We start from the raw sequence: 16,803 nt of genomic DNA, 5'->3' as shown, positions 1-16,803 counted from the left end.
CTTGGGAGTGCAGTGGGGACAGAGAGGAATTTAATTCAAGTTGGTTGATTTACAAAGAGACTGAATGCACACTGAACATGTTTGTTTCCTTTCTATTTATAAAGAAAGATCATTAGGGACATACAAACCAACAAATTTAACTGCTGAAGATAAATGGATCTATTTCTGATAAAATTTCCCCATAGGGTCTATGCCCTGAAAAATTTTGTCTACCAAAGCAAACATACAAAAAATAATTTTGAAATGTCTTCACAATCAAAGAAGACAGAACAACTGTGGCAGCCAACGTAAACACAATCGTGTTTAATGACTCATGCAGGACTCCCAGGGTCTATTCCTGCATGAGATCTATCCACACCTATCCCTTGAATACAGCAGAAGCCTCTCTTGTCGCCAGGTGTGTTTAGATGGGGCACTGTGACTTAATCCTCATTTTTGCATATTGTTTAAATTCAGATTTGGTGGTTAAATCGGAACAGGGGGAATATGACATCACTGACAAATGAAACATATATATGCCCTTTGAACTATGTGTTGGAGAAGACTCTTGAGAGTCCCTTGGACTGCAAGGAGATCAAACCAGTCCATCCTCAAGGAAATCAGTCCTGAATATTCACCGGAAGGATGGATGCTGAAGCTGAATCTCCAATTATTTGCCCACCTGGTGGGAAGAACTAACAACATGAAAGACCCTGATGTTAGGACAGATTGAAGGCAGGAGGAGAAGGGGAAGACAGGAGATGAGATGGTTGGATGGCATCACCAAGTTGATGTACATGAACTTGAGCAAGCTCTGGGAGTTGGTGATGGATGAGGAAGACTTGCATGCTGCAGTCCAAGTCGTTGCAAACAGATGGACATGACTGAGCGACTGAACTGAACTGTACAAATACAGAACAAAGACTGATAAATCTAATTGCATCAAGTTGGTGACTAGATGCCCATAACAACACATTACTTAAGTGGCTTTAAAATTCAGAATTATGACTACATTCAGAGTGGAATATCTCATAAGGAAAAACAAAAATACTGCCCACCCAAAACAAAAGAAAACCAAAAGAAAAACAGGAAAGAAATCTGAAACTGTATTCAACAACTTATTGTTCTTCATATTGCTTCTGTTATTGTGAACAGAATCATATGTATGTTAACAGGTAAAAGCAAAACAATAATTAAAACTAATGTTCTGAAGTAAGCCTTTCAGTGGCTAGAAAAAGATGTTCACACATAACATAAAGAAGTTTAATTAAAACCCTGCTGTCTTAAATCTTGAACGGAAAGCATAAGTTTGTAATTGTTATGGCCACACTTTCCGGGAAACAAACTCACTCAGAAGGACAATGCAGATAGTGGAGTGCAGTTTATTACACCGGTGGGCCCAAGGCAGAGTCTCCTCTTAGCCAAGGGCCCCGACCAGCATTTGTGAAAATCTTTTATACCCCATGTGTACGTGTCCAAACCCACTACCCCAATCCCTTGATGCTTACAAAGGAAGGGTAAAAACAATCAGAATAACCCCATCATTCACGTGTTATGTGTTCAAACAGTTAATAATCAATAAGCCCACGGTTACATTCCAACCAGTTAATAACCAATAACCTGTGCTTACATTCTGATAGATAGTGTCCGGAGGCAGGGGTGATTAGTGTCTATTTTCTCTTAAGTGATGAGGAATCTGGATATGATCTTCAAGGTTCCCCTGTCCGGAGGGGGTCTTATCCTTCCATTGTCGTTCCCACAGGCACTAAGCAGAGAGTTCAGAGTCCACTGGAGAGGTGGCCGAGCACGATCAGGACAGACAGGCCTGAGATGGAGTCCAGGCCCTATGAATTCCTTCTTCATAATAACTAATTATTCCTTTTTATTTTATTTTTTAAGGAAAATGTGTACTTCCTACTCTGACCAATGTAAAGCCTACAAGCAATGACAACTTGATAACAATGACTATTCTGAGGTCTAACATGTAGCTTCTAAATACATTTTCCATCAGACGATCCATGGATTGTTAAAGAGATGGCTGATTTCAGGACTGGGTCAAGAAATGCACAAAATAATCTTGGGAATCATGAAGGACCAGAAAGCTGAGGGACTTCAAAGACCAGTGGGGACTGGGCAGAAAGTTTAGGAATCCAAATGAAAAGGCCAAACATCTACCAGTTTATTGGCCAGAATGATGTTTTTGCTTCTCAACCAATTGTTTACGTTTGTCATAGCTTGCCTGCCAAGAAGCAAACGCCCTCTTATTTCATGGCTGCAGTCATCATCCACAGTGGTTTTAGAGGCTAAGATGAAGAAATCTATCCTGCTTTGATCTTTTCTCCTTCTATTTGCCATGAAGGATGGGGCTGGATTCCATGATCAGACTTTTTTAATATTAATTTTAAGCCGGCCAAATAGGTCCAAATGTTAATAGGCAACATCTAATGTCTCACTGTGATAGATTGCTAGGGCACCAACTCACCATTCTGAGCACTGAGAAAGGAAAATAATCATCAATATTTATGCTATTTTTGTTTCTAGTAAGCATATGTTATATAACTACAAACAGTTCCAGGAAAACAAGCTGGACTGTCCCTTCTGGGGGTGATGAGAGAGTGATGGGGAGCAGCTATAATACAGATGAAGCCTCACTCACTAGCCTGCAGCTCACCTCCTGCTGTGGAGGTCTGGTTCCTAACAGACCAAGAACTGGTACTGGTCCTGGACCACTGTGCTGGTACTGTGGACTCCTGCTCTAAACCCAATAGTAGGACATTCTGTAAGACAAACCACCCTGCTTCCTCCCAGTTTCTGAACAAATAAATGGCATTAAAATTGGGAGAGGAACAGTTATTTTGCCTTAAAGAACAACCAAGTGCAACAAATGACTACATTCTTTCAATAAACTGTGAAAACTGTTTTTGTGAATCAAGGAAATTTATACATGGACTGGATATTAGATGTTAATTTTATTGGGAACAAAAGAGCATTTTTTTTTCACATCCTATCATTTTACCCCAAATACTCATTATGTACATTCTGTGACATGTTCATCTCATCCCTCAAATACTTCAGGAAAAATGAATAAAGAGTAAAAAAGAGAATGAAATGAGGGTCTGTCTTGATTTAAAAACAGATCTGCAGAGCTGCTATGGATTGAACTGTGTCCACCCTTGACTGCCAATGTGATGGTATTAGGAAGTAGGACCTTTGGGAGATACACAAGTTGACATGGGCTTTTGATGGTGGTCCCTCATGATGAGATTAGCCTCTACCTCTTTTTCTTTCTTATTCTCCCTCTTCCTCCTTCCCTTCCCCCACCACAAGTGAGAATATAGCAAAAAGAGAAAGACCTGATACAAGTCAAGAATGCCTTCACCGGGAATTCAATGTCCACCACCTGGATGTTGCATAGTCTCCAGCCTATGACAACCTGTGTGACTGAGAAATTAGTTTTGTAGTTATTGATGCTGGATGATGAAATATAGGGTTCATGACACTCTTCTTGCTTATACTTCTTATGTTTGAAATCATTTTAGTAAGAAGTTTATGGAATGAAGTTTCTCTCTTAGTGATCCCATGAGGGGTCCAAGATAGCAGATTCAGGCAGGTCTCCGATGAGTGAGTCATTGGAGAACCACTGCTCTTTACTCCAACTCTTCTCTTGTCAGCTGAAAACCATCCCCCCACACCTGACAACCTTACCTCCAACGCTATCTGCATCTCCACTCCCCTGCTAAGCTACTGAGTCATCTAGATGTAGGTCTTGATGATTGAGGACAGGGTCTGAAAGCAGAAGGAATGTGGACATTTTTAGAAAGAATGAACTGGGCAGACCCCTCCTTGGTTTTCCCTTCTTTAGTGTCATCTTCAGGTAAGGGATTGGGCCTGGGTAGGGAGTGAGCCACAAGTGGGCCTGTGTAGATATCTGCAGGTGAAGGGAGGAGGAATTCAGAACCCAGTAACCAGGAGGTGGGCAGCTTGCACAGGACTGAGGAGGGAAGGAAGAAGCACTGGGGAAAACATAGTGCCTACCAGACGGCCAGACCTACATAGGTCCTCCAGTTAAACGTTGAGGTCACGTCCTTCCTGCTGGAATTCCTACTACAGATGTGGAGCGGATAGAGCTGTACTCACTGCTAATGAGTCATGGGAAGAGGGACAGCCTCCCCCAGGGGCCCTTTGGTTCCACTATAACTATGGGCATCATCCCAAGCCAAAGAGAAAATGGCAGGTCATCCAAAAGATGACCTACTTTAAACAGTATTTAAAATACTACAAAATTTGTCTAAGAGACCTGGCATTTCTTGTTCCAAGAGTTTTTTAGGAGAGATGATTCACCAGCTTAATTTGGGTTTCTGCTGAGGAATCTACAAGCTTCCCCATTTGTACCTTCTAACTTATAACTACCTGATCTCATCCCACAGAACCCAAGTAATGGTAAGCTCCAGTGGGCAGGGCCTCTAAGTTCCTCGGTGTCACAGCAGCTGTGTGCCAAGTGGTCTGCCATTCCCAGTCCTGAGCCCAGGACCCATGAACATCACCAGACAGTTACAGCTCCCAGCCCACCAGAGGCAGCATTAGCATCCTCAGCAACATGCACCTCTGCACCATTTGTCCACTGATTGGCACTGAGCTTCAGTCTGGAACAAGTGTTCTAGAGGAAGTCCAGTCTCCCTCATCCAAAAGATGGGAAACTGAACCCTGGGGTGTATGTCTCACCTTAAGGCTGCAGGTAAGTTAGTGAAGACTTGGGACCCAGAAACTGTGGTTCCCAGGCTAGGAGACTTCCAGGAAGGGAAAGATGAGTGAAAGCTCAATTGCATCCACTGCTGAGGAGCTCTCAGATGTCTGCAAGCACCAGAGTGGAAGTTCCTTTCCCGTTGCCCCTCAAGTCTGGCTCCGATTTTATCAGCAGACCTGCCTCCATGTAGCAGCAGGAAAGAAATAGTCAGGCTGTTCTTCTCGGTTTCAGGCACAGTGGGGGAGCCCCAGCTCTAGTGACCCCAGGAAGCAGTCATGCAGGTGGTGGCTGACACACTCCCAACTCAAAATCCAAAGAGCTCCTGCTCCTCATTCGCACAACACAGACCCTGGGTGTCTGGATAACATGGACCTGCATTCACAGTGAGAAGCATTCTCTTCTCAGCCTTTTGGCAACTTAGATAAATGTCTTATGTTTCATCAGGGAACCCCTCGCTGAGCGAGGTTGGGGTATGAGACTAGCCTGGATGAAGTGGATCTGTTCCCTCTTTGATGCTCCAAAGAGACCTTAGAGTTTCAAAGGCCTTGAGAGGGTTACAATCACATGTATGTTTTTCAGGGACTTTGCTTTATGAATCTTGTTGGAGAAAAAGGACAGAAACACAGAACAAGGCTGGACATCTCTGGGTCTCAGCTGATTGTGAGTTGAGTTCCAGCCACCAGACTTCAGAGTCAGGTAATTATGTCATTCACAGGCCACCTTTGAAGAAGGAATAGAGGAAAGAGTTTTGGGACAGAAAGCAGTGTGGTCAAAGGGCCGTGGGAATCACACAGGGCAAGATGAAACAAGAGTAATTACTTGTTTCTCTGCTCTATCAGTTTCTTGGAGTTTCTACTCCTGAGAACAAGTACATGGAGATAATCAGAGGCCTTGGTGGTGCCCCTGGCACCTGATGCTCCTGATGATAACCAGTTTGTGTACATGTCCCTGAGTCCAGAGCCAAGTCAGCCTTGTGACAGACCCAGGTTCTCCCTTCTTGGGAAGGCTGTAATGCCTCATTGCTGGTAACTCACAACTGAAGTATGGGATGAGGTCATGGTGCTTGACCTGTAGGCCAATTTCCAAGCATGGAAGGATGGTTGGCAGTGGAAGGGTAGCCATTTATTAAGCTTGCTTGCCTTGGTTCTTAGCAGCGGCTACTTCCCACATCTAGAATATTTTTCTCCCAGCTTTTTGCATGACCGGGTCCATCTCTACGTTTAGCATCATCTCAAATGAGTCTCTTTCAGGCTTGCTTTCCCTGGCCACTGCACTCTCACAAGCACAGACACTGATCCAAAAAGTGCCTATAGACACTTCCCTTTGTCAAAACAATAATTCTAGTTACCGAAGTGGAAAAATGGAAGAGGATAAATTGAGAGTTTGAGGTTAACATCTGTATACTACTTTATCTAATAGAGAATCAACAAAGATCTACTCTACAGCACAGGAATTCTGCTCAATAGTCTGTTATGTACTGTATGGGAAAAGAACCTAAGAAATGGGTACATGTGTATGTATAAGGGAATTAATTTCCCATACAACTAATACTAATACAATACTGTAAATTAACTATACTACTATTCAAATTAAAAGCCGAATTTTTAAAACTGCTTATGTCTAGAGACCCAGGAAGTTGTTTAGACTTGCAGGATTCCAGATATGATGCCGGAGATGGCAAAGTGGGTGTAGAAATCTAGACATTATCTGAGGTTGCATTTTCCTGAGCTTTGGTGTCCTTTTACTTCTAGGGTCACCTTTCACTTGTCTTTGGAGGATCTAATACAAAGGCTCGGAGACAGCAGCTGGGTGTTAGTTGAAGCATGAGAGGGATGTGCTAGTACAAGAGTGAAATCCCAGGTGCCTAGCCTTGAAACCTCTATGCAGGTCAGGAAGCAACAGTTAGAACAGGACAAGGAACAACAGACTGGTTCCCAATAGGAAAAAGAGTACATCAAGGCTGTATATTGTCACCCTGCTTATTTAACTCATATGCAGAGTACGTCATGAGAAACACTGGGCTGGAGAAGCACAAGCTAGCATCAAGATTGCTGGGAGAAATATCAATAACCTCAGATATGCAGATGACACCACCCTTATGGCACAAAGTGATGAGGAACTAAAAAGTCTCTTGATGAAAGTGAAAGAGGAGAGTGAAAAAGTTGGCTTAAAGCTTAACATTCAGAAAGCTAAGATCACAGCATCTGGTCCCATCACTTCATGGGAAATAGATGGGGAGACAGTGGAAACAGTGTCAGACTTTAATTTTGGGGGCTCCAAAATCACTGCAGATGGTGATTGCAGTCATGAAATTAAAAGACACTTACTCCTTGGAAGGAAAGTTATGACCAACCTAGATAGCATATTAAAAAGCAGAGACATTACTTTGCCAACAAAGGTCCATCTAGTCAAGGCTATAATTATTCCAGTGGTCATGTTTGGATGTGAGAGTTGGACTGTGAAGAAAGCTGAGTGCCGACAAATTGATGCTTTTGAACTGTGGTGTTGGAGAAGACTCTTGAGAGTCCCTTGGACTGCAAGGAGATCCAACCAGTCCATTCTAAAGGAGATCAGTCCTGGATGTTCATTGGAAGGACTGATGCTGAAGCTGAAACTCCAGTGCTTTGGCCACCTCGTGCGAAGTGTTGACTCATTGGAAAAGACCCTGATGCTGGGACAGATTGGGGGCAGGAGGAGAAGGGGATGACAAACAATGAGATGGTTGGATGCCATCACCAAAGTGATGGACATGGGTTTGAGTAAACCCCGGGAGTTGGTGATGGACAGGGAGGCCTGGTATTCTGCAATTCATGGGGTCGCAAAGTGTCAGACACGACTGAGTGACTGAACTGAATGACTGACTGACTGACTGACTGAGCCTTGGGTTGGGGCACAACTTATGTCCCAAGTTCCCTGGGAAAACAGACGTGCATGAAATCAGACCCAGATTGGTTTCTTCCTTTTTCATGTCCTGCTTCCCCTGAGACCTCACTGATTTCTCTAGGAGAAAACTTTTTTAATATAAATTCATTTATTTTAATGGAGGCTAATTACTTTACAATATTGTAGTGGTTTTGCCATGCATGGACATGAATCCACTACAGGTGTACATTTGTTCCCCACCTTAACCCCCCCTCCCACCTCCCTCCCCATCCCATCCTTCTGGTCATCCCAGTACACCATCCCCAAGCACCCTATCTCATTCATCAAACCTGGACTGGTGATCCGTTTCACATATGATAATATACATGTTTCAGTGCCATTCTCCGAAATCATCCCACCCTCACCCTTTCCTACAGAGTCCAAAAGACTGTTCTATACATCTGTGTCTCTTTTGCTGTCTCACATATAGGGTTATCATTACCATCTTTCTAAATTCCATATATATGTGTTAGTATGCTGTACTGGTGTATTTCTCTCTGGCTTACTTCACTCTATATAATAGGCTGCAGTTTCATCCACTTCATTAGAACTGATTCAAATGTATTCTTTTTAATGGCTGAGTAATATTCCATTGTGTATATGTACCACGGCTTTCTTATCCATTCATCTGCTGATGGACATCTATGTTGCTTCCATGTCCTGGTTCTTATAAACAGTGCTGCGATGAACTTTGGGATACATGTGTCTCTTTCAATTCTGGCTTCCTCGGAGTGTATGCCCAGAAGTGGGATTGCTGGGTCATATGGCAGTTCTAGTCCCAGTTTTTAAAGAAATCTCCACAGTGTTCTCCAGAGTGGCTGTACTAGTTTGCATTCCCACCAATAGTGTAAGAGGGTTCCCTTTTCTCCACACCCTCTCCAGCATTTATTGCTTGTAGACTTTTGGATAGCAGCCATTCTGACTGGCGTGAAATGGTACCTCATTGTGGTTTTGATTTGCCTTTCTCTGATAATGAGCAATGTTGAGCATCTTTTCATGTGTTTGTTAGCCATCTATATGTCTTCTTTGGAGAAATGTCTGTTTAGTTCTTTGACCCATTTTTTGATTGGGTCGTTTATTTTTCTGGAGTTAAGCTGCAGGAGTTGCTTGTATATTTTTGAGATTAATTCTTTGTCCATTACTTTGTTTGCTATTATGTTATCCCAATCTGAAGGATGTATTTTCACCTTGCTCTAGCTTCCTTTGTTATGCAAAAGATTTTAAGTTTAATTAGGTCCCATTTGTTTATTTTTGCTTTAATTTCCAATATTCTGGGAGGTGGGTCACAGAGGATCCTGCTGTGATTTATGTCAGAGAGGGTTTTGCCTATGTTCTCCTCTAGGAGTTTTATAGCTTCTGGTCTTACATTTAGATCTTTAACCCATTTTGAGTTTATTTTTTGTATGGTGTTAGAAAGTGTTCTAGTTTCATTCTTTTACAAGTGGTTGACCAGTTTTCCCAGCAACATTTGTTAAAGAGATTTTCTTTTCTCCATTGTATATTCTTCCCTCTTTTGTTGAAGATAAGGTGTCCAGAGCTGTGTGGATTTATCTCTGGGCTTTCTATTTTGTTTCACTGACATATATTTATGTCTTTGTGCCACTACAATACTGTCTTAATGACTGTAGCTTTGTAGCAGAGCCTCAAGTCAAGAAGGTTGATTCCTCCAGTTCCATTTCCTTCTCTCAAGATTGCTTTGGCTATTCAAGGTTTTTTGTATTTCCATACAAATTGCAAAATTATTTATTCTAGTTCTGTGAAAAATACCTTTGGTAGCTTGATAGGGATTGCATTGAAAATCTATACATTGCTTTGGGTACTATACTCATTTTTCTATATTGATTCTTCCAAACCATGAACATGGTATATTTCTCCATCTATTGTGTCCTCTTTGATTTCTTTCATCAGTGTTCTATAGTTTTCTATATATAGGTCTTTTATTTCTTTAGGTAGATTTATTCCTAAGTATTTTATTCTTTTCATTGCAGTGGTGAATGGGATTATTTCCTTAATTTCTCTTTCTGTTTTCTCATTGTTAGTGTGTAGGAATGCAAGGGATTACTGTGTGTTAATTTTATGTCCTGCAACTTTACTGTATTCATTGATTAGCTCTGGTAATTTTCTGGTGAAGTCTTTCAGGTCTTCTATGTAGAGGATCATGTCATCTGCAAACACTGAGTTTTACTTCTTCTTTTCCAATCTGGATTCTTTTCGTTTCTTTTTCTGCTCTGATTGCTGTGGCCGAAATTTCCAAAACTATGTTCAATAGTAGTGATTAGAGTGGACACCCTGACCTTGTTCCTGGCTTTAGGGGAAATGCTTTCAATTTTTTACCATTGAGGATAATGTTTTCTGTGGGTTTGTCAAATACCGCTTTTATTATATTCAGGTATGTTCCTTCTATTCCTGCTTTCTGGGGGGGGGGGGGGGGGGGCTATCATAAATGGATGTTAAATTTTGTCAAAGGCTTCCTCTGCACCTATTGAACTAATCATATGGTTTTTATCTTTCAATTTGTTAATCTGGTGTATTACATTGATTGATTTGTGGATATGGAAGAATCCTTGCATCCCTGGGATAAAGCCCACTTGGTCATGGTGTATGATCTTTTTAATATGTTTTTGGATTCTTTTTGCTAGAATTTTGTTAAGGATTTTGGCAACTGTGTTCATCAGTGATATTGGCCTGTAGTTTTCTTTTCTTTTTCTTTTTTTTTTTTTTTTTTTTTTTGGCATCTTCGTCTGGTTTTGGTATTAGGGTGATGGTGGCCTCATAGAAAGAGTTTGGCAGTTTGCTTTCCTCTGCAATTTTCTGGAAGAGTTTGAGGAGGATAGGTGTTAGCTCTTTTCTAAATTTTTGGTAGAATTCAGCTGTGAAGCTGTCGTGGGCTTTTGTTTGCTGGATGATTTCTGATTACAGTTTCCATTTCCATGCCTGTGACGAGTCTGTTAAGATTTTCTATTTCTTCCTGGTTCAGTTTTGGAAAGTTTATTTTTTTAAGAATTTGTCCATTTCTTCCAAGTTGTCCATTTTATTGGCATATATTTGCTGATAGTAGTCTCATGATTCTTTTTATTTCTGTGTTGTCTGTTGTGATTTCTCCATTTTCATTTCTAATTTGTTGAAATGATTCGTCTCCCTTTCTTTCTTGATGAGTCTGGCTAATGGTTTGTCAATTTTATTTAGCTTCTCAAAGAACCAGCTTTTGACTTTCTTGATTCTTGCTATGGTCTCCTTTGTTTCTTTTGCATTTATTTATGCCCTAATTCTTAAGTTTTCTTTCCTTCTACTAGCCCTGGGATTCTTCATTTCTTCTTTTTCTAGTTGCTTTAGATGTAGAGTTAGGTTACTTATTTGGCTTTTTTCTTGTTTCTTGATTTAAGCCTGTATTGCTATGAACCTTCCCCTTAGCACCACTTTTACAGTGCCGCATAGGTTTGTGGTTGTTGTGTTTTCATTTTAATTCATTTCTATGTATATTTTCATATCCTTTTTTATTTGTTCTGTGATTTGTTGGTTATACAGCAGCGTGTTGTTCAGCCACCATATATTGGAATTTTTAAAATTTTACTCCTGTAATTGATATCTAATCTTACTGCATTGTGGTCTGAAAAGTAGCTTGGGATGATTTCAATTATTTTGAATTTACCAAGGCTAGATGTATGGCCCAGGATGTGATATATCCTGGAGAAGGTTTCATGTGCACTTGTGAAAAAGATGAAATTCATTGTTTTGTGGTGAATTGTCCTATGGATATCAATTAGGTCTAACTGGTCTATTGCATCATTTAAAGTTTGTGTTTCCTTGTGAATTCTCTGTTTAGTTGATATATCCATAGGTGTGAGTGGGATGTTAAGAGCTCACACAATTATTGTCTTATTGTTAATTTCCCCCATATTTTTAAAAACAATTTTGGCTGCACTAGGTCTTCGTTGCTGCTCAGGACTTCTCTCTTTGCAGGAAACAAGGGCTACTCTGTAATTGCAGTGCACTGGATTTTCAATCCTGTGCTCCTCTTGATGTAGATCACAAGCTCTAGGGGACTCAGGTTCAGTAGTTGTGGTCCCCTGGTTTAGTTGCCCTGGGGCATTGGCAATCTTCCCAAACCAGGTCTCAAACACATATCCTAAGCACTGGATCAAAAAGGAAAACACTTTGGAAGGAATTTGAAATACACCACTTTTACAGGAAACTTGCCACCATGGCTTATTTTTAAGGAGGCCTATAGAGGATTCTCCACTACTTCAAGCAACCTTCTGAGACGTGGACTGATTCAGGTTCCCCTCCCAAGTGTCCCTACAGCATCTTGACTGTCCTACCATGTCACTTTGTTCTTGCTTGAGTTTCTGAAACCCACACTAGACCATAGCTTCCAGAGGGCAGGGCTGTCACTTGACTCACTTGTAAGTATACGTCAGTAGATCTTGTCTCATTATACCAGACTCTAATGTCAAAACAAGGCTAACACAAAGATCACTTACACTATTATGAGTGTTAGGTTACAGGTTAAACTATTATAATCAAACCTTAAATAACATTGTCTTAAATAGAATACAATTTCAATTCTCTTTCATGTAATGTTAGTGCAGGTCTCTCCAGAGAGATGGGGACCCACTTCTTTCTTGTCACATCTTCCACCTGTGCTACTTACCTCTGGTCTAATATGTCTGCTCCAGCTCCTGTCATTACACCTGGATTCCAGCTAATTGGACAGAAAATAATACTTCCATTTGGAGGTGACATATCACCTCTACTCAAATTCCACTGGCCAAAGTATCTTCCATGGTCATGGCAAACCTGGGGGTGGTGGGTCCACAAAAGGGCAGGGGAATGTGATCCTACTACAGAACATTCATGATGAGTCACAAGGACTACCACCCTTCACTCGTGTCCCTGTAATTCATTCTTCTTCTGTTCTTCCCACACAGCTCTCAGCCTGTTTTGGCCTGCAGATATCAATATAGATGAGGTTACAAGAGAGGACATGGTCAAGGGTGTGCAAATATGGAGAAAACAAGAAAGGAAATAAGATAAGGAAGTATAAAAATGCAAAATCTGCAGGAAAGCATGCTTGTAATAATAATTTTGCATTTATACAATTTAGGTATACCTGTGCTTTATGAATAAATTTATAAAATAAAAACTAAGAGAAATGTAAAATATAAATATATTCACTAAACCCAACAAAATAATAAGGCTATATCATATTAAACACATAGTAGTATCAGGATTAAGTTTGCACGCACATTGCAAAAAACTAAAACAACCATACCTTTAGCAAGATAAACTTGATTTTTCTTTCCCACTGAAACAAAGCTGGAGGTGGACCAGCCAGAGCTTCAGTATAATCCATCTCCAACATTACATGATTGTCCAATTCAACTGCAAGAGTTCCAGCCATCACAACTAAAATCCAGGCAGCATTTAGGAAGCAGGTAGGGAAGGGAAGAGACTCATCTCTCAACTAAATCAGTTCCTTGAAAGCAGTCTTCCAAGATATTCCTCTTACATGTCTGTTTGCATCTCAAAGTCACCTGTCATGACTAACAGCACTGGTGTGCAGGAAATGCAGTCCCTTCGCTTCTGGGCTCATAACTATATAAGAAACTATTTTCAATTTTGAAGGAGAAGCAGAGAATAGATCATTTTGCAGGTAGCCACAAGCGCCTGCCTTAAAGAACAAACTTTTTCTGAATAAATGAGGCTGAACTGCTGGGCACAGTGTGGGAGCCAGGAGGGAGGAGCAGCAATGAGAAACAGCTAGATGGATCTGAATTGTGCTCCAGAATAAAGAGGCAGACTGGTCAGTAGAGATCTTCTAAGGACTGAAGGGAGGATTAGACATACCACGTGACCCAATTTGATTTGAAAACTGCTTTTCCAACTCAGGTTCCAAATCTCTCTCAATTCTTCAGCTTCTAAATACCTTGTCTTTTTTATCTCTCATTCTGACCTACCTGTCTCACCTTCCTTATTTCTGTTCATGTCACTTCTCCATCCAGTCGTCAGCATTACAAGATCCAGTACTGAGGAGTGAGCAACACTTTCTAGAAGTGGGTAGACACAATGGCATTTTCTACTTTAAAATTAGTTTCTGCTGATCAAGGTCTTTTGAAAGGACAGAGATAACTAGAATTATGGAGATTTCACGTTTCCTCCTAAATCCCAAACAAGAATGTGACTTCCTTGGACCTGGAGGGGATGCATTCACTTTTGTATCCACAGGTCTTAGTAGAAAAGTAAGTCCCCAGTATATGAACAGGTTACATTTCCAAAAGGGTGTTCAAAAATCCCAATTTCTTCATAAGTCCAGCAAAGTTACTTAGGTACCCAACTAAGACAATTGGCTATATATTAGTTTAAAATAGTAGTTTAATAGCTTTATGATACTTTTCACACAAATAATACATAAAAAAGAAACACAAAAAATAAAACAGTTTTAAACTTGCAGTACATGGATAGGGCATGGCAACCCACTCCAGTATTCTTTTTTCTTTTTTTTTTTTTTTCTTTTTTTTTTTTTCTTCATTTATTTTTATTAGTTGGAAGCAAATTACTTTACAATATTATAGTGGTTTTTGCCATACACTGACATGAATCAGCTATGGATTTACATGTGTTCCCCATCCTGAACCCCCTTCCACCTCCATCCCTATTCCATCCTTCTGGGTCGTCCCAGTGCACCAGCCCCGAGCACTTGTCTCATGCATCTAACCTGGACTGGTGATCTGTTTCAAACTTGATAATATACATGTTTCAATGCTGTCCTCTCAGATCATCCCACCCTCGCCTTCTCCCATAGAGTCCAAAAGTCTGTTCTGTACCTCTGTGTCTCTTTTTCTGTCTTGCATATTGGGTTATCATTACCATCTTTCTAAATTCCATATATGTGCATTAGTATACTGTATTGGTGTTTATCTTTCTGGCTTACTTCACTCTGTATAATGGGCTCCAGTTTCAACCATCTCACTAGAACTGATTCAAATGTATTCTTTTTAATGGCTGAATAATATTCCATTGTGTATATGTACCACAGCTTCCTTTTCCATTCATCTGTGGATGGGTATCTAGGTTGCTTCCATGTCCTGACTATTATAGACAGTGCTGCGATGAACATTGGGGTGCATGTGTCTCTTTCAGATCTGGTTTCCTTAGTGTGTATGCCCAGAAGTGGGATTGCTGGGTCATATGACAGTTCTATTTCCAATTTTTTAAGAAATCTCTTATATTAGAATCTATACATTAGTTTAATATAGTAGTTTAATAGCTTTATGACACTTTTCACACAAATAATACATAAAAAACCAACACAAACAATAAAAGAAACAGTACCTGGATAGGGCATGGAAACCCACTCCAGTATTCTTGTCTGTAGAATCCCCATGGCAAGAGGAGCCTGGTAGATTACAGTCCATATGTTGCCAAAGTTGGACACAGCTGAGCAACTAAGCACACCTTTAAAAGTAGAGTAGTAGTACCATCTACATCACCACTGCATTTATTCTTCCATCCAGACAGCATAGGCTTGAAATGAAAACACTGCACTATTGTCCTCCATACATTTCGGTACAATAAAGTACACAAAGTGCACGCACTTGTCTGGGATGTGCCCACGACAATGTATATCAGATCTGTGAACTAACTGATGTGATTGCACATGCAAATGCACTTTTACATGTTTGAAAGTTTTTAACTTCAAGGTTTGTATGTAACAGACTTGCTATACAGGCTTTCAGTGAATGTGTGTAGTTAAGGAACAAGAGAGGAGAGGAAGGAGCTGCCTGTTCTTTCCCTTTTTGCATGTATTATGGCCACTCTGAATAGGAATTCCATTGAGGATAATTGAGGCCCAGTGTATGGGAACATCACTGCAAATGATGGAGGACCAAGATTCCAGGACGTGGCACAAGAGCCATGGTTGGTTGAAAAGAGACAGGAGTGCAAAATAGGAAGAAACAAGTTTTCCCTGGTTTATGTGAATGACTTGGCAAATATCATCCAGATTCATTTGTAGTGATTGAACTGTGGTTTAGGGGAGCAGTCTCTCTTGCTCAGTATGAGCAAAGAGAGGAGAATGAACTGTGAAAATCGAACATGTGCCCCAGGTGAAGTATGTCTGGTATTGAAGAGACGTTAAGTCCTCTCAATTTATCTGCTCCCTCCTGAGAAGAATTATAGTAGTAAAAGAGGGAAGGTTTATCAACCTGCCTGACTTCAGACTATACTACAAAGCCACAGTCATCAAGACAGTATGCTACTGGCACAAAGACAGAAATATAGATCAATGGAACAGAATAGAAAGCCCAGAGATAAATCCACGAACCTATGGACACCTTATCTTTGACAAAGGAGGCAAGGATATACAATGGAAAAAAGACAACCTCTTTAACAAGTGGTGCTGGGAAAACTGGTCAACCACTTGTAAAACAATGAAACTAGAACACTTTCTAACACCATACACAAAAATAAACTCAAAATGGATTAAAGATCTAAATGTAAGACCAGAAACTATAAAACTCCTAGAGGAGAACATAGGAAAAACACTCTCCGACATAAACCACAGCAAGATCCTCTATGACCCACCTCCCAGAATATTGGAAATAAAAGCAAAACTAAACAAATGGGACCTAATGAAACTTAAAAGCTTTTGCACAACAAAGGAAACTATAAGTAAGGTGAAAAGACAACCCTCAGATTGGGAGAAAATAATAGCAAATGAAGAAACAGACAAAGGATTAATCTCAAAAATATACAAGCAACTCTTGAAGCTCAATTCCAGAAAAATAAATGACCCAATCAAAAAATGGGCCAAAGAACTAAACAGACATTTCTCCAAAGAAGACATACAGATGGCTAACAAACACATGAAAAGATGCTCAACATCACTCATCATCAGAGAAATGCAAATCAAAACCACAATGAGGTACCATTACACGCCAGTCAGGATGGCTGCTATCCAAAAGTCTACAAGCAATAAATGCTGGAGAGGGTGTGGAGAAACGGGAACCCTCTTACACTTTTGGTGGGAATGCAAACTAGTACAGCCGCTATGGAAAACAGTGTGGAGATTTCTGAAAAAACTGGGACTAGAACTGCCATATGACCCAGCAATCCCACTTCTGGGCATACACACTGAGGAAACCAGATCTGAAAGAGAC

Source organism: Dama dama, chromosome 2, assembly GCF_033118175.1.
Source record: "Dama dama isolate Ldn47 chromosome 2, ASM3311817v1, whole genome shotgun sequence".
NCBI lineage: Eukaryota > Metazoa > Chordata > Mammalia > Artiodactyla > Cervidae > Dama > Dama dama.
The sequence above is the reverse complement of the archived record's forward strand: the minus strand, read 5'-3'. Positions refer to the sequence as shown.